At 41.1% G+C, this 20198-nt stretch overlaps 1 non-coding gene across 1 annotated transcript; it reads left to right on the top strand.

Moving 5' to 3' along the window:
* Positions 1-12235: 12235 nt before the first annotated feature.
* Gm23186 lies at positions 12236-12342 on the top strand. Its single transcript, XR_003952470.1, has one exon. It is a non-coding gene; the product is annotated as a U6 spliceosomal RNA (small nuclear RNA).
* The last annotated feature ends 7856 nt before the right edge of the window (positions 12343-20198 follow it).

A 20198-nucleotide genomic window follows, 5' to 3' on the forward strand; every position in this document is an offset into this window, starting at 1 on the left:
TGCAAAACCCCAAAGCATCTCCTAGCACAGAGGGTCCTGTTTATGCCACGCTGTAATCACAGCAGTCCCAAACTAATTTAACACCCTGAAGAAGTTAATTAACATCATTATATAGTGCATCCAGTCAAGTATAACATGTGACCCAAATAAATAATTGAATGAACTTTCCTACCCCAGAAGTGACATGCTCCAAGGCTGTCCTTCTTCATCAAACCTGGTCAACAATTGTTGGCGATGCCTGACACCAACCACATTAGATGGATCCCTCGAAGGTGTAAACCTACATGGCAGGCTAATAAACAACTTAAGTTTCATGGCTGACATTGATTTATACATCTTCTAAAGAGATGGTGCATGAAATGATCAGAATAGTCAATAGCGTAAGCAAAATGTATGGGCTTGAGATAAGAGAGCCAAAAACAAAATCAATTCCTTCCAGTTATTAACAGCAGGCAGCGAGTTCATAATAGATAGCATTAAACTTGAACAGGTTGCATCATTCAAATACCTCAGAGACACTGTCACTCCAGCAGTAATAGCAAGAATAGCATCCACATACACGAGTATGAACGGCTGTGGTATGGTCACTGGGGGCATTTAACCAAGCGAAAGCTACTAAGGTGAACTGTGTAGGGTGCCTTCTTATTGCAAAAATAAATAAATAAATAAATAAATAAATAAATAAATAAATAAATAAAAATTTAAAGGTCACTAAGCATACTAATAAGGACCATTAGGTGTGTAAGACTCAGATAATGAAGAAAATCAACACATGGATATAAACCTCCATGCACAAAACAGACACAAAAAGGGCAAAGCAATCAAATGCACATGAATGGAGTTCCCCTCCCGCTCCCCAGCCCACCCTCACCCCCACTCTAAAGGAATGAAGTGAACAGCATTAAATATCACTATCTGTAATCAACGCAGTCATACTTTAAATTCGGTGAGTCAGATCTCTCTCTGCTCCAGAAATAAGAGCACACTTCCAGAGAAGGGGCTGGTGTGGCTGGGGGGCTTTAGCACACTGGCCTGGGGTGTTCCATTGGCCTGCTTGTGTCTCACCTTTACCACTTATTAGCTGTTTCATTTAACCTGGCTGAGTCTTTGTTCACTCATCTATAAAATGAGATTAATTATAAATGCCTTGCAGTGTTGGTGAGAGAGGCTTGGGTGCCTAGTAGTCCAGGAATAAATCACCTCTTTTTTCCTTTTAAGATTTATTTATTTTTATTTATATGAGTACATTGTAACTGCCTTCAGACACACATTAGAACTGTGCTTTGTATCCCATTACAAATGGTTGTGAGCCACCATGTGATTGCTGGGATTTGAATTCAGGACCTCTGGAAGAGCAGTCAGTGCTCTTAACCACTGAGCCATCTCTTCAGCCCTGAATAAATTATCTTAGTACTCAAGATTTGCTTAAATTTGTTTATCCCTGTGCCAAATTGCTTAGGTATTAGCACATTAATGTTAGAATTTTCATCGTGTCAACTTTTAATCTCTATTTATTGTGAAAATCCTAATGCCCAAATCTATGGTCATTAAACAAGTATTCCCTGGTACTGTGTGTGTGTGTGTGTGTGTGTGTGTGTGTGTGTGTATGAGTGTGTATGTGGTATGTTTATGTATGTGTGGTATGTACTATGTGTATATGTGTGTGGTGTGCATACGTGTGTGTATGTATATGGGTGTGTGTGTGAGTGTGTATGTGGTGTGTATATGTGTATGAGTATGTGTGTGATGTGTGTGTGTGTGTGGTATGTGTGTGTGTGACTATGTGTGTGGTGTGTGTGTATGTACCTATTTGATGTGTGGAGTACATGTGTGTTTATGTGTGTGGGGTATGTGTGAGTGTGTATGTTTGAGTGTATAAATGATATGTGTATGGGTGGGTGTGGTATGTGTGTGTGTATGCGTGGTATGTGCGTATGTGGTGTGTATGGTGTGTGTGATGTGATATGTGTGTGAGAGAGAGAGTGCATGTGCACATGTGTGCACACATGCATGCAGTTGTGGGCCACAGGCTACATCAGGATGTCTTCCTCAATCACTTTTCCACTTTATTTTATGAGACAGGGTCTCTCAATGAGCACGTACCTCACCATCTGAGGTAAACTAGTTGACCAGCAAAGCTCTAGAATCTGTTTGCCTCAACCGCACCCCCCACACACACACAGCACTCAAGTTATAGGTACCTGCTTCCAGACTTTGCTTTCATGGGGCTAACAGGGATCGAAACTTGGGTCCTTAAACTTGTGTGGCAAACATTTTCCCCAGTGAGCCATGTCTCCAGCCCCTCTCCAGCAGTTTAGATCTAGTTTGGAGAACAGTGTGCTAACAGTGATACACATATTCACAGTTGATCTCTCTACCTTAACCTACTCTCCTGTATTATCCACACAGAGGAAGATTCAGATGATCCTCCTTCCAGTTTTCCACTCAATCTTAAGGTGGTTTCCAGGGTGACCAGATATCTCCCCGCCCCCCCCCTCATTCTGGCCGAACACCTGGGTTGCCTGCATCAATATCCACCTGAAATAGTACAATTTCAAATATGACTGCCATTTTGAATCCCTGCTATTGAATATCTTTTGTGTAGACAACAGACATCAAAGAACCACATGACACCTCTCTAATTAATTAATTGTTAGTTTTTCATCATATAACCGCATAAATTATCACCCTTCCTTCATTTGTAAGTGTACTGAATGACTGTTGAACCATGTAAACACACTTGTTAAGATGCCATATAGGAAAAGGCGTATCACTAGGAGCAAAGGGCATTCAGAACGAAGCACAGATTGTGAGAGAAATGTACCCATGCCCTGGCCCAGTGCCCTCATCCAATAACAGAAACAGAAACACAGCTTTTCCATTAGCCAGGAAGAGGATGCTACAGCGATCAGAGGCTTAACTGCACAGCTGCCACTGGGCCCCAGAGTTCCCAGTACAGGAAATTTCCAGTTAAGTAAAATGCTTTACCACTGGGCACCACAAAGAGCCTCCAGCAGCTTTTTTTTTTTTTTCATCCAGCCTTCTGCTTAGGCAAAGTGCAGTGCAAGAAGCCATGGAAGGACCAGTCCCTGAGAATAAATTACTGCCCACCAGCTGCTAGAATGCATAGGGATGCCAACTGCCTTTTCCCATTTTCTAGGCACCCATGGCTTGTAATGACAAACCTGCCTCAGAACAGTTTGTGTTGGGAGATCTAATAGTCAAGTTGGGAAACTATCAGTCACTTCAATGCCCCCTGAAAAAGTATCTCTAAAAATAAATACATGCAAACATACATAATAGACTTTTGATCACTTGCACTGCATGTTTAAATGGGTGACTTCAAATGAGGTGGGCATAGTGTTAGTAGTCCTGGATCTCTCTTAAGTGAAATCATGTATAAAAACAGAAGCACACAGTGAGTGCTTTCAGTGTTGGAGGAGGGGGCATTTATCTGTCTCCTCTCTCTACCTTGACCCTACTGTCCCCTGTGGATCTCCATTGTTCTATCCCCAAAGTATTTACAATTCCATTGGGAAAACTCCACTCATAATTAGTCCATAGCAGAAAAGCATGACAGAAAAGCAAGTTTCAACCCATTAGAATGAACAGCACACTGTAGATTCTGTGGTAGCTCATCACAGTGCTAAGATGAAACATCTAAGCCCTACTTACCCATGCAACCTCACTGTCAGATGCTGGCTGGACCATCTGCTCATCCAAGTGCCCTGTGCCTTTCCCCAGCTACAAGTGACCTGCTACCCAAACGGGCGCCATGCTTCTTCCTAAGCTGCTCCCCCACAGTGCTGCCACCAAAGGCGCCAAGGACTCATAGTGCCCCACTCTTTTGTTTGCCTCAGCCTCCTCTCTGGGGCTGTACCAATCGAAAAAGGATTGGCAGAGTTGGTGCTGGCAGAAAGAATGAAAAGTGACTTTCTCACAGGGCTTATTGGAGGAGACATTTCTTCTTCCCTTTCTGCCTTCTGAAAATGCAAGGCATTTCAACCAAAAATAAAGCCTCCTCATAGTTTTAATTTAAAACATTATCACAAACATTGATCAGATCTTAGCTACCAAGATAAGTCATTAAAGCATTATTTACAACGTAAAAATTTTTAAATCTTCTACTTGTCCAATAGTAGAAAATGTAATTAATGGGATATATTGTAGCTAATCAACTGTCCTGTTATAAATGAATACTTATGAACATAGAAATATATTAGGGGAAGGAAAAATCAAGATATTATGTAACATACATGATATAACCATATAATTTTACATATTACATATAATCATAAACAAACATATTAATTCACTATATATCATTCATGTATAAAATATAGATACATACATTTTATACATTTAGTATTTAATTTTATATATTTTATATACATTAAAATTATCTACCTCTAAGTAAGATATGTTCAAGCGTTTGCTTTATTGTTTGGGAAATTTTTCTGACCTGTTTTTCTACAGAAAACAACCCAAAGATGTTTACCACAGTGATTCCAGCAGAACTGACATTTTCTTCTATACCATGAATATTTTACATCAATAACTAAGTTTACAGGGCATAGGATAGTTCCGTGTCCTATTTTCATTGCTGTTATAAAACACTGACCAAGAGCAACTTATGGAAGGAAATGGTTTACTTTATCTTCTTATACTGCCAGGTCACAGGCCATCACCGAGGGCAGCCAGGTCAGGAACCCTAAGCAGGAAACTGAAGGTGGGACTCCTTCCTATTATTCCATGCAGCTTCTGGTTAGAGGACTCGCAGCTAAGGAAGAACAGCAGGAGGCATAGAAGAACCATGTTTGCTGGCTTGCTCAATGGGTTCTGCTCACTTCCTTATACAGCCCAGGATGCCCTGTATGCCAGGGAATGGTATATCCCATTGTGAGCTGGCCCCGCCTACATTTAATTAATAATCAAGGCAATCCCCCACAGACATGCCCTTGGTCTAATGTGATATGGGCAATCCCTCAGTCAATACTCTCTGCTCAGGTAGCTCGGGTTTGCGTCAAGTTGACAAACCTAACTTGGAAAGTCATTTTATATGGAAGAAGGACCTACAACCAAGATTTTTATAGGAACCCTGCCCCCACTTCCAATTCAGGGGTATGCAAGATGAAGGGAAGTAGGTCAGAATACTGAAATGCTGTGTGTGTTTATTCTCCTGTAATGAGAGGTTTATTTCTGACTCTCTAAAACTCAGTTTTTAACTGCCCAGACTATCTCTAAAAAACATCCTTCCACCCAGCTACCGCACCAATAATAGTAGCATACAATGCAGCACAAAGAACCATGATTTTTCCCTTTTCAGGGAGCTGCTATCATCTGCTGAGGCATGCCAGCTGTGGCCCACTGCTCACCTCCTGATTTACTTAAATCTTTCTGCTTCTATCAACCATAGGGAATGGGGACACTTAGAGGTAACAACTGACAATTTGAACAGAAAATATAGAGAAAAGCTGTGGAAAGCAAGTGGCTCAGATTATAGCTGTTGACTTCTAATATTATTTGATAGATGAGGCTGCTACAATTATCTACTGCTCATGGGTTCCATTACTGGAACAAGAAGTGCACAAAATAAGGGCAATTTCCCAAACAATGTATAGGACCACTTAACTTTGTCAAGAGCCATTTCTGCAAGCGAAGTCCTCGTGGTTAAAGATACAAAGATAATGTGCTGGCAACTTCACACAAGCTCTGAGCTCAGATCACATTAACTGTCTTTTGTTATTCCTGCCATGCTCTAGTTAAGGCCAAATTGGATATTATTTTTAACTAAACGTTTGTTTTAAAATGTACTCTCGAATCTACCATTGTACCCCAAAATAAGGTAAATGGAATTAAAAAAAATAGCTTTAAAGAAAAGTGCCATTTTCTAAGCAAGTGAAAGTGCGGGCAACTTTTTAACCTTAATAGTTCAAGGATCATCCTTCCTGCTGGCCACTCAATGATTATGAAAACATTTTCAATATTCAAAAAAAAATTGATGCCATGATTGACTCTTACATTGCTGTTAAAATATCAAAAACAATCACTGGGAAGAAAAAAATAATACTCAAGCAATCCATTTCAGAAAGGAGAAAAAGAAAAAGCTGTCTACACAGTGAATTGGATTGTGGTATCTGAGTTGACTGTTCATTCATTCATTCATTTAGACATTGGGATTTGGGATTGAAACACTGGTCAGAAAAAAGGAACTGGGTTGATGGAATTGCACTGAAGTTCTACTTGCCCACCCCTTCTCCAACCCCCAACTTCTTTAGTCATCACCAGGAGTAGAAAGAGAGGAAAATGGGAGGGAGATTAAAAAAAGATAGTAAGTTCTTTAATTAGAAACATGAGGGAGCTGTACAATTAGGTCCCTGGGCCTAATGAGCTTGAGTTGAACAAATGTTTATCACTCACACTCTAGAACCAGGCAAGGTTGGCCACCAACACACTCACTCAAAGGCTCTTGACTCTATACTTGGCAGAGCCCATGTGTAAACCTACACATCACCTGATTTTCGAGGCTGAAATCCCCTTGATGTGTTTTCTCATTATGTTTGATGTATGGTAGGCATGAGCATGGGCAAATTTAAATGGCTCCCAGAACATCAAATTCTTGCCTTAAACATTCATCTCCACAGTCCTGTTGACATGTGGCTAACAAGGCCTAATACTTGGAGGACCACATCTCCTCTTGACTGGAGGCTGGAAATTCTTCCAAGCATGTATCTAAGAAATGTCCATTGCTCCTAAAATCTAGGTCACTGTGAGCATCATACATGGAACTAGTCAAAAAACTTACTTCTCTTCAATAATACTCAAGAGAGATGGTTAAGTCTACGCAGTTTAATTATAACACTCAGGCCTTTTTATTATTCTTGCTCAGCTCTTGGAATCTTTCAAGTCTCTTTTTAAAGGACCTCTGCACAAAAGGTAACTTTATCCTGAAGAGAAAGAAACCCAGACTCGGCCAAACCACCTCTACTCGGCCATTGATTAGATGTCGTCTTTTTTTTTTTTTTTAAACAAATTCAAAAAGAAAGGGGACACGATTTTAAAACTAAAATAGAACCAGGCACATTGTACAAAGGATTATTTCAAGTAATTCTCCTTGAAACTCTAACAAAGGAATGTTTCCTGGGGATTAAATGGACTGTCAGGTAATCAGAAAAGTTCTTTTAGGCTTGTCCTCAGGAAGAAAAAGAGCACTTTGGGTGGATTTTGTTCCTGGCATTTGGTGACACTTTACAGCTTATTCCCCAGTGTCACAGCGATTTATTTTATTATTCATGAGCTCTGTGAAGGAAGGAACGATCTTAGAGGTCCACAGCTGGACCACACTAATAGATCCTTTCCCATCTTCCATCTACTGTTACTTTAATATGGATAAGATTGTTTTATTAATGAGAGCAAATGGGTTTCCTGAACACCAGCTTCGCCTTTGGTCACTTGGGAACCGGATACACTTGATGAATTCACCCTCCCCATTCTGAACACCCATACTATTTTTGATGCTGTACTTTTAAAAAAAATTAATTCAGACATAAATGAACAAAAGCTGTACCTGCAGGAAGTTACATTCTAATGAAACAAGGCTGACCTCCATGACAAATTGATGAGGGCACAGTCAACTCTCAATTATTCATGTGAGGATTATCCGTGACACACTCTGAGATCACCCATCACGATTTCTGAAATCCCAGGCTCCTTGGCTTCTCCACTATACTGACTGGGGTTTGGGGAAAGGCAATCTGAAATGCATCCCTGTGATATAGCTTTAGTGACAGAGTCAAGCAAGCCAGCTAGCCCAGACACCTGTGGATTGCCACCCTCCTTCAGTAAGCAGATATAGAGCACTCAGGGTCAGGTCCTCTCCTGAGCACTATAAAAACAAATGAGGTAAGTGTAGACAGAGCATGCTGGATGCATACAGAAAGCAATGCCTAATTCTGCTAGGTGAAAGAGACAAGAAAGCTTAAAATGGGAAGATGACCACTGATCATTGATATAAATATTCAGCTTGAGTGGGAGTCAAGCAGCAGTTGAGGTGAGAGGCGTGCAATTTGGATTGCCTGATCGCCTTGTTTTCCAAGGTGGTATACTTCTGCTTCCCTTCGGAAGATCTAGACATTATAGAAGATGTGTGTTATGAGACACTTTCTGAATTCTGAATATAAAAGCACCACAGCTAACCATAAGGTGCTGCCAAAATGTCTAAATGTCACTAAGAAGGTAATGAATCCATTCATTGATTTGTTTTTACTACACATACGTATGTGTGTGTGTGTGTGTGTGTGTATATATATATTTACATGCATACATACACACACTATGTGAGGATTATCTGAGACATACTCTAAGATCACCCATCAAGATATATACATAATACATACATACATACGTACATACATATATACATACATACATACATGTACATATGTATGTATGTATGTATGGCTCACTATAAACCCTGCCAGAAGGTACAGTGAAAAATAAGGAATTTGCTTACTGGGTAAACATATCAGAGAGCCGGTGCAGGCTATGAAGAAAATGCAATGCGTGATGAGGAAACATGTGATAGTTCCAAGAAGGAACTATCAGAGAAGGACCATAGAAGAGATATCATCAGACCAAGACCAGGAAGGTGTTAAGAAGCATATAGACTAAAATGAGAGTACAACATTCCAGAAGGAAGGGCAGTAGAGAAACTAGAACCCAAAGGAGAGAGATTCATGGTGCCTGAAGCAGACTCAGTAAAGGGGAGGGAGAAATGAACTTGGGGTGGGAATTAGGGAAGCAAACCATGGAAAAATGTGTGAGAGGAAAGAGAAGGGCTTCAGGAGCTTCTCGAGGGGCTTCAGCATCAACATGAGAATCAGCCTGCAATGAGGGGCATCCTTGTGTGCCTTTACTTCTCAGAGTCCTTATCCAGAGCCTGGTTTACTACTCTCATTGACTGAGAGCAGTAAATGAGGAAACACAGGCCCACAGAAAATGCTCAGACACCTTAGTTCCCATCCCCTGCTCTCCCCCCTTAATGGCAATCAGGAAAGCCAGTGCACCTAAAGCAGGTAAAAAGCAATGAACCTCTTTCTAGTTGGAGCATGCAGGATCCTCTCTCATGCAACTGACCTTTAAAATCCTCCACTTTCAGGAACCCTGGGGAATCCAAGGCTAAGCTACTTCAACAAGCTGGGTCATGTGATGATGGAAAATGACCCCCACCCCATGATCTTGGAGACCTTCACATTAATTTTCACTGTAGCCCTGGCATTTGTGAACTGAGGGCTTACAAGCTAAAAATAAAAAATAAAATTAAAAAGCTAACTCTACAAGGCAAATGCCTTTTAAACCTACAATTGTTAGGAGAAGAGCACTTTAAGATGCAATTGTCTGCCTAGCTGTTTCCTGTCCGTTAACTCCTGGGGCTTGGGGACAACAGTGGCAGAGAATCCGGAAATAGTCCTGGCAGGCTGACCTTCTTCTGTGATGGATTAAGTAAGCCACTGGTGGGCTTTAGTGAAGGATCTCTTCCCTGGTCACCTCCCATCATCCTTCTATCTTTTCTCTCCCCCCTCAGAAGTCCCAGGGAGATCTGGCCCTGGTCCAGGCTTCTTCCTACCTTCCTCTGCTAAGTTCTGCTCGGAGATGGGGGCTACAATGTTCTCCATGACAAATTCTTAACACCACATCTCCTCCCTCACACAGGAAGCCCATCCAAGGCCAACACCGAGCTACGTAAGTCCAGACTCTCCACCTATCTGCAGGTTGGTGCATTCCTAGTTCTTCAGCTAATGTGTGTCACTTCAGTAAAAGGATCAATTCACTAAGTGGACTTCTTTAACATTAAACAAATACACAGAAGGCTAGTTTGTGTGAATAATCAAGCCTTAATCTTTTATGCCCAAGAATGTTGTGAATTATCTTGACACACTGTCTGATGCTGTGACTGAACACCACAGCCAAATTCCTTTAATATGAATGTAGAATTTACACAGCTCATGGTTACAGAGACTGGCAACTCTAATAGAGTTCTGGTTTCTGATGAGGGATTCTTGCTAGTGGAAACTTCTTAGAGTCTCTAGGTATTATAGGGCATCACATGGAGGCTGCAGGATATCGTGATATCACAGCACCTAGCTCAGGTCTCTCCTCTTCTAGCAAAGCCAGATTCCTGGATGAGGCTCAACATGTAATGGTCTCATTTAAACATATTGATCTCCTAAAGATACCACTCCCCAGATAGAACTGTCAAGTGTTTATTCTAGCACAATAAGGACTCCTTGATTTCAACATGAGTTTTGGTGGGGACAGCCAAACCATTGCAGGATGAGCTAGAGTAAGTTTTTCTACATAAAGACTCATCAAAATTTCTTTGTAATGGGAGTGTGGAAAGATAGCTCAGCAGTTAAGAGTACTTCCCACTCTTCCAAAGGACCCTAGTTTAGCTGCCAGCTCCCATATCAGGTGGCTCAGATGGCCTGTCCACAACCCAGGGGAACCAGACACTTCCTTCTGGCCCCTGTGGGAAGTACACTCAGGTTATACAAACCTATACATACATACATATAATTTAAAACAAAATGAAAATAAAATCTTAAAAAAAAAACAAAAAACAATCATCTTGATCTTCCTTCTGAGCCCAGCGGAGGCTGCTAAGGTCTCCAGAGTGCTCTCCATGCTGCAGGATCTCAGGATCACCTTGGGAACACTGGTGAATAGAACACAGCATCAGCTTCAAAGGATCTCAGAGGGTCTTGTGCCAGCAGGAACAGGGACAGAGGAACCCCACCCAACCAGAGGCTGGGATCCATTCGGGTCAGGGCCAGCCCCACCATCTTCTGCATGAACCCAGTCGAGAGCATCTAGGGCACCAGAGGACTCTCCACTCTGCAGGACCCCTGGCACACCCAGGACCCCCTGATCACCTGAGAGCACATGGATGATAGAAGCAGCAAAGCTTCTTGGTCAGGGTCCCCTCAGGCCTTCATCCTCAGCCAGAAGGCAGAGCTGAGATAGACCCCTGTGCAAATTCCTTGACAGAGGATAGTCAGCCTACAGGGAGGGTTCTGACCCCAGAACTCAGGAGGTGGATCAGAGTTCCAGACTGCTGGACACCTGCCCTGAAAGAGGAGAGCTTGCCTACAGAGAGTGCTCGGACCACTGGGACTCAGGTGAGAGTTGGACTCCCAGGAGTGCTGACAGAGGCTAACAGAATCACAGGAGGAACAAGCTCCAACCAGAGACAGCTTGATCATTAACACCAGAGATTTCCATATAGCAAAAGGCAAACGTAAGAATCTTACTAACAGAAACCAAGAACACTGGGCATCATCAGAACCCAGTACGCCCACCACAATGAGTCCTGGAAACCCCAGAACACCCGAAAAGCAAGACGCAGATTTAAAATCATATCTCATGATGGTGGTAGAAGATTTAAAGAAAGGCATTAATAACTCACTTAAAGAAATACAGGAGAACAGTGCTAAAGAGGTAGAAACCCATAAAGAGGAAGCACAAAACGCCCTCAAGGAATTACAAGAGAATACTGCTAAACAAGTAGAAGACCTTAAAAAGGAAACACAAAAATCCCTCAAGGAATTATAAGAGAGCACTGCTAAACAGGTAGAAGTCCTTAAAGAACTACAGGCAAACACTGCTAAACAGGTAGAGGAACACAAAAATCCCTTAAAGAATTGCAGGAAAACACAACCAAACAGGTGATGGAATTGAACAAAATCATCCAAGATCTAAAAATAGAAGTAGAAACAATGAAGAAAACCCAAAGGGAGACAACTCTAGAGATAGAAACCCTAAGAAAGAAATCTGGAACCATAGATACGAGCATCAGCAACAGAATACAAGATATGGAAGAGAGAATCTCAGGTGCAGAAGATTGCATAGGAAACATGGACACAACAATAAAAGAAAATGCAAAATGCAAAAAGATCCTAACTCTAAACATCCAGGAAATCCAGGACACAATGAGAAGACCAAACCTATGGATAATAGGAGTAGATGAGAATGAAGATTTTCAACTTAAAGGGCCACAAATATCTTCAACAAAATTATAGAAGAAAACTCCCCATACCTAAAGAAAGAGATGTCCATGAACATACAAGAAGCCTACAGAATTCCAAATAGACTGGACCAGAAAAGAACTTCCTCCCGACACATAATAATCAAAACAACAAATGCACTAAATAAAGACAATATTAAAAGCAGTAAGGGAGTGCTCTCTTCAGCAACACATATACTAAAATTGGAAAGATACAGAGAATATTAGCATGGCCTCTGTGCAAGGATGAAATGCAAATTCGTGAAGCTTTCCATATTTTTAGCCGGGCATGGTGGCGCATGCCTTTAATCCTAGCACTTGGGAGGCAGAGGCAGGCGGATTTCTGAGTTTGAGGCCAGCCTGGTCTACAAAGTGAGTTCCAGGAAAGCCAGGGCTACAGAGAAACCCTGTCTTGAAAACCAAAAAAAAAAAAAAAAAAAAAGAAAGAAAAAGAAATACTCCAGACTTCTCACCACAGACTATGAAAGCCAAAAGATCTGGACAGATGTTATACAGACACTAAGAGAACACAAATGCCAGCCCAGGCCACTATACACAGCAAAACTCTCAATTACCATGGATGGAGAAACCAAAGTATTCCATGACAAAACCAAATTCCCACAATATCTTTCCAGGAATCCAGCCCTTCAAAGGATAATAAAGGGAAAACACCAACACAAAGATGGAAACTACACCCTAGAAAAAGCAAGAAAGTAATCCTTCAACAAACCTAACAGAAGACAGCTACAAGAACAGATTCCCAACTTTAACAACAAAAATGACAGGAAGCAACAATTACTTTTCTTTGATTTCTCTTAACATCAATGGACTCAATTCCCCAATTAAAAAAACATAGACTAACGGACTGACTACACAAACAGGACCCAACATTTTGTTGCTTACAGGAAACCCACCTCAGGGAAAAGGACAGAAACTACCTCAGAGTGAAAGGCTGGAAAAAAATTTTTCCAAGCAAATGGTCCAAAGAAACAAGCTGGAGTAGCCATTCTAATATCGAATAAAATTGACTTCCAATACAAAGTTATCAAAAAAGACAAGGAGGGGCACTTCATACTCATCAAAGGTAAAATCTACCAAGATGAACTCTCAGTTCTAAATATCTATGCTCCAAATGCAAGGGCAGCTACATTCATTAAAGAAGCTTTAATAAAGCTCAAAGCACACATTGCACCTCACAGAATAATAGTGGAAGACTTCAACACACCACTTTCATCAATGGACAGATCGTGGAAACAGAAACTAAACAGGGACACAGTGAAACTAACAGAAGTTATGAAACAAATGGACTTAACAGATATCTATAGAACATTTTATCCTAAAACAAAAGGATATACCTTCTTCTCAGCACCTCATGGTACCTCCTCCAAAATTGACCATATAATTGGTCACAAAACAGGCCTCAACAGATACAAAAATATTGAAATTATCCCATGCATCCTATCAGATCACCATGGACTAAGGCTGATCTTCAATAACAACATAAATAATAGAAAGCCAACATTCACATGGAAGCTGAATAACACTCTACTCAACGATACCTTGGTCAAGGAAGAAATAAAGAAAGAAATTAAAGACCTTTTAGAGTTAAATGAAAATGAAGCCACAACATACCCAAACTTATGGGACACAATGAAGGCACTCCTAAGAGGAAAACTCATAGCCCTGAGTGCCTCCAAAAAGAAACTAGAGAGAGCACACATTAGCAGCTTGACAACACACCTAAAAGCTCTAGAATGAAAGGAAGAAAATTCACCCAAGAGGAGTAGATGGGAGAAAATAATCAAACTTAGGGCAGAAATCAACCAAGTGGAAACAAAAAGAACTATACAAAGAAACAACCAAACCAGGAGCTGGTTCTTTGAGAAAATCGACAATATACATAAACCCTTAGCTAGACAGAATAGAGGGCACAAGGACAGTAACTTAATTTACAAAATCAGAAATGAAAAAGGAGACATAACAACAGAACCTGAGGAAATCCAAAACAGCATCCTACTACAAAAGGCTATACTCAACAAAACTGGAAAACCTGGATGAAATGAACAACTTCCTAGACAGATACCAGGTACCAAAGTTAAATCAGGATCTGATTAATGATCTTAACAGTCTCATTTCCTCTAAAGGAATAGAAGCAGTAATCAATAGTCTCCCAACCAAAAAAAAAAAAAAAAAAAAAAAAAAAAAAAGCAAAGGACCAGATGGGTGTTCTACCAGACCTTCAAAGAAGACCTAATTCCAACCCTCCTCAAACTATTCCACAAAATAGAAACAGAAGGTACTCTACCCAATTCATTCTATGAAGCCACAATTACTCTGATACCTAAACCACGCAAAGATCCAACAAAGAAAGAGAACTTCAGAGCAATTTCCATTATGAATATCGATGCAAAAATACTCAATAAAATTCTCCCTAACCGAATCCAAGACCACATCAAATCGATCATCCTTCATTACCAAGTAGGCTTCATCCCAGGGATGCAGGGATGGTTTAATATACGGAAATGCATCAACGTAATCCACTATAAAAACAAATTCAAAGACAAAAATCACATGATCATCTCATTATTTGCTGAGAAAGCATTTTACAAAATCTAACAACCCTTCATGATAAAAGTCATGGAAAGATCAGAAATTCAAGGCCCATATCTAAACATAATAAAAGCAATATACAGCAAACCAATAGCCAACATCAAAGTAAATGGAAAGAAGCTGGAAGCAATCCCACTAAAATCAGGGACTAGACAAGGCTGCCCACTTTCTCCCTACCTATTCAATATAGTACTTAAAGATAATAGCCAGAGGAATTTGACAACAAAAGGAGATCAAGGGGATACAAATTGGAAAGGAAGAAGTCAAAATATCACTATTTGCAGATGATATGATAGTATATATAAGTGACCCTAAAAATTCCACCAGAGAACTCCTAAACCTGATAAACAGCATCAGCACAGTAGCTGGATATGAAATTAACCCAAACAAATCACTGGCCTTTCTCTACACAAAGGATAAACAAGATGAGAAAGAAATTAGAGAAACAATACCCTTCACAATAGTCACAAATAATATAAAATACCTTGGTGTGACTCTAACTAAGGAAGTGGAAGATCTGTATGACAAGAACTTCAAGTCTCTGAAGAAAGAAATTGAAGATCTCAGAAGATGGAAAGATGCCTCATGCTCATGGATTGGCAGGATTAATATAGTAAAAATGGCTATCTTGCCGAAAGCAATCTACACATTTAATGCAATCCCCATCAAAATTCCAACTCAATTCTACACTGAGTTAGAAAGGGCAATTTGCAAATTTATCTGGAACAACAAAAAAACCTAGGATAGCAAAAACTATTCTCAACAATAAAAGAACCTCTAGTTGAATCACCATACCTGACCTCAAGCTGTACTACAGAGCAATTGTGATAAAAACTGCATGGTACTGGTATAGTGACAGACAGGTAGATCAATGGAATAGAATTGACCAAGAAATGAACCCACACACCTATGGTCACGTGGTCTTTGACAATGGAACTAAAACCATCCAGTGGAAAAAAGACAGCATTTTCAACAAATGGTGCTGGCACAACTGGCAGTTATCATGTAGAAGAATGTGAATTGATCCATTCTCCTTGTAGAAAGCTCATATCTCCTTGTAGAAAGCTCAAGTCTAAGTGGATCAAGGACCTCCACATAAAACCAGAGACACTGAAATTTAAAGAGGAGAAAGTGGGGAAAACCTCGAAGATATTGGCACAGGGGAAAAATTCCTAAACAGAATAGCAATGGCCTGTGCTGTGAGATCAAGAATTGACAAATGGGACCTCACAAAATTGCAAAGCTTCTGTGGGGCAAAAGATACTGCCAATAAGACAAAAGGCCACCAACAGATTGGGAAGGAGTTTTTACCAATCCTAAATATGATAGGGGACTAATATCCAATATATACAAAGAGCTCAAGAAGCTGAACTCCAGAAATTCAAATAACCCCATTTTAAAAAGGGGGTATAGAGCTAAACAAAGAATTCTCAACCGAGGAATACCAAAGGGCTGAGAAGCACCTAGAAAATTGTTCAACATCCTCAATCACCAGGAAAACGCAAACCAAAACAACCTTGAGAATCTACCTCACACCAGTCAGAATGGCTAACATCAAAAATTCAGTTGACAGCAGATGCTGGCAAGGATGTGGAGAAAGAGGAACACTCTTCCATTGCTGGTGGGATTGCAAGCTTGTATAACCACTCTGGAAATCAGTCTGGCGGTTCCTTAGAAAACTGGACATAGTACTACCTACCAGTAGATCCAGCAATACCTCTCCTGGGCATATACCCAGAAGATGTTCCAACTGGTAATAAGGACACATGCTCCACTATGTTCATAGCAGCCCTATTTATAATAGTCAGAAGCTGGAAAGAACCCAGATGTCCCTCAACAGAGGAATGGATACAGAAAATGTGGTATAATTACACAATGGAGTACTACTCAGCTATTAAAAACAATGAAATTATGAAATCCTTGGGCAAATGGATGTATCTGGAGGATATCATCCTGAATGAGGTAACCCAATCACAAAAGAAGTCACTTGATATGCACTCACTGATAAGTGGATATTAGCCAAGAAACCTAGAATACCCAAGATGCACCTTCCAAAACACAAGAAAATCAAGAAGGAAGACCAACTCGTGGATACTTCATTCCTCCCTAGAATAGGGAATAAAATATCCATGGAAGGAGTTGCAGAGACAAAGTTTAGAGCTAAGATGAAAGGATGGACCATCCAGAGACTACCCCACCCGGGGAATCTATCCCATAATCAGCCACCAAATGCAGACACTATTGTATATGCCAGCAAGATTTTCCTGAAAGGACCCTGATATAGCTGTCTCATGTGAGGCTTTGCCAGTACCTGGCAAATACAGAAGTAGATGCTCACAGTCATCTATAGGATAGAACACAGTACCCCTAATGTAGAAGCTAGAGAAAGTACCCAAGAGCTGAAGGGGTCTGCAACCCTATAGGTGGAACAACAATATGAACTAACCAGTACTCCTAGAGCTCATGTCTCTAGCTGCAAATGTAGCAGAAGATGGCCTAATTGGCCATCATTGGGAAGAGAGGACCCTTGGTCTAGCAAACTTTATATGCCCCAGTACAGGGGAAAGTCAGGGCCAAGAAGTAGGAGTGAGTGGGTAGGGGAGCAGGGCGGTGGGGGGGGGGGAGGGTATAGGGGACTTTTGGGATAGCATTTGAAATGTAAATGAAGAAAATATCCAATAAAAAACAAAAACAAAAACAAAAAAAACAAACAATCATCTTGAGTTGAATGGTGCTTCCTACATTAAAGAAAGATATATTCACATCCTAATTCCTAAGATCTGTGGCTGGGACCTTATTAAATGATGGTCTATGTAAATGGGCTTAAGTTAAGATGAGAAGATGAGACTATCCTATATTGTCAAGGTGGGTCCTACATTAAGTGGCAGGAATGAAGCAGAGAACTGTGGAGAGCCGTGCCGCGAGCAATCACGTGCATGCCATGAGCAATCGCCATTATAAGATGGCGCTGGCTTCCACTGTGCCTAACTAGTAAACAAGCCTTATGCGCAAGTGCAAGAGTGAACTCACGCCTAGTCACTGCCCATCTCGCGCCTAGTAACCGGGTGATGGACGAGCAACGAATCAGGAGCTGTCACGCCACATCAGGTGCTGAAACGTCACACTGCGGGCTATATAAGCAGCACCATTTTTCCGGTTCGGGGTCTTCCCTCCTGATAAGTAAGCAATAAAAGCTTTGCCGCAGAAGATTCCGGTTGTCCTGAGTGTGTTCTTGCCGGCAGGGACAAAAGCTCGGGCGATAGAGAACTCACACAGAGAATGAAGACAAAGAGGCCATGTGACCCTGGAAGAAGAGATGAGAGAGATGTGCTGTGCAGAAAGAAATGTCTGCAGCCTTCAGATGCTAAACGAGGCAAAGAAAGGATTCTGCACTAGAGCCTGAAGGCATGCAGTCTTGTGAACACATCAGTGAAGACTTCCAACCTATAGGACTATGAGTGAAGCAAGAAATTTTCTGCTGTGTAAAGCCACTTGTTTGCAGTCAATTGTTATAGCAGCCACGGGGAGCTAATCTATCCTGTTCAGAGTAAGTATCTAAAGTTTCTTACAAATAAAGACAGAAAATGATGGCTCCTCCTGTTGGGGATGCATCTCAGTTCAGTCCTCAAAAACCACAGGTCTCTCACTAAAATCCAACTGGTCATGTTCATATGGAGGAGAACAAGCATCCAAGACACAGGAAGACATCCTTGTGAAACCCCGGCTCTCAGCATCAGCCACTGCACTGAAAGATCCGTCATTCAGATTGGAGGATTAACTCACTAAATGCTAAAGTATTTTATTTTAATATCATTCAGACAGATCTCTCTAAAATGAGCCTTTAAATGTTCTTGCCAATTAGAGATTACATAGAATATAATTAAACTTCTCTTATTGAAAAAACATGAATAAATGTAAAATAAAATTCATTATTGTTGTAGATGTGGGTACAGAAAAACAGGTTTATATATAGTAATATTTCCTTGCTCTCCCCTTCTCTCCTTGCCCTCCTCATTCTGTCCTTACTCTCCCCCAACCTATCTTGGTCTTCCCCACTATTCTCCTTACCCTCCCCCATCCTTCCTTGCCCCAGGCTTCTAAGCACTAATTCTGATCCCCATGAAGTCTTTGACCACACTGCCTCCCTCTCTCCCCTTTCTTCATTCTCTCCCATCCTAACATATACTCACAAACTTCTTTTCTTCCTATGAGCAATCGTAGAAATAAGTCCTAGAAAATCACTCTGAAGTGACAACAGAGTATGACATGATCATTCTGGTTGGCACAGAGTTTTAGATCAAGGCAAGGACAGAAACACAAAGAGCCTCAGCAATGCATGTTGCTTATATAGTCAAGGCTACTGTGGTGTGACTTTAAAAAGGTCCAAAGTTTAGGGAGGCTCTGCTCATCAGCTAGCTCTCAGTTCATCAGCTGAGACCATAGCACCATCCCCACAGGAATGTCCTTTATTTTTAATTAGAGATATTACATATGCCACATGAAGGTAGGAGGAGGAGATATTGCATCCTGACCTACCGTCTTTTCCTTGACCCCACCCAGGGAGACCTCTGGCCACTCAGCTTCTCCATAACTCAACCTAGACCTTTCCCTCTCTCTCCATGATGCCTTTCTTTCCCTTCTTTCCCCACAATGGCTAGTGTCTGTTCCCTTCACAAATCATTTCTTCCATCATCCTGGTCCCACCAGCACTGTCTTCCACCCACCCTGACCAAAGATCTCTGAAGACTCCACATGTCACTTGTTCTTCCTTTGTCTACCCATGGGTCCTTATAGTATGGTGTGGGGGAGGTAAATGCCACCACTCAGAGTAGTCTATTTTCGCTTCACCACTGAATGCCTGCACCCTGACCCTCTTCACAGACCTAAAGTAACAGTTCTGTAGTCTCCACCAGGATGTTATTCCCTGTGCACCTGAAATCACTCATGTTTCCAGATGACTGTAACTTCCCATTGGAGGCATTATTCAGCTCTATGGGTCCTAGGATCTGAATATGTCCCTAAAGTCCATGTGTTCATAAGCTTAATCCCCAATGGGAGGCGCTGTTAACAGGTAATTACACCACAAGGGATGTATACTTAGTGTCATTATCACAGACATGGGTCAGTCTTGGTATTAAAGTGAATCTGACACACACTACCCCTTGCCTTTTCTTACACGGGTATATACTTTACCCTTCTGCTTTCCCTCATGACACAGTCTGAAGGCCCTTACCAGAAGTCAACTCCCCAATCTTGGACTTCCCCAATTTTGGAAAAGAAATTCTTTTATTATAAAATAGCCAGTGTCCTTTGGTATTCTGCTACAGAAGACTAACAATCTAACTATATTCTTCCCCAGTTAGTCCAAGAATACCTTGTTGGTTTTCATTCCACGTGTCATGATTTTCATTAGAAATTTGATTATTAGAAATGTTTGCCGGGCAGTGGTGGCGCACGCCTTTAATCCCAGCACTTGGGAGAGAGAGACAGTCAGATTTCTGAGTTCAAGGCCAGCTCTGTCTACAAA

Source organism: Mus musculus, chromosome 17, assembly GCF_000001635.26.
Source record: "Mus musculus strain C57BL/6J chromosome 17, GRCm38.p6 C57BL/6J".
In the NCBI taxonomy this organism is placed as follows: Eukaryota; Metazoa; Chordata; class Mammalia; order Rodentia; family Muridae; genus Mus; species Mus musculus.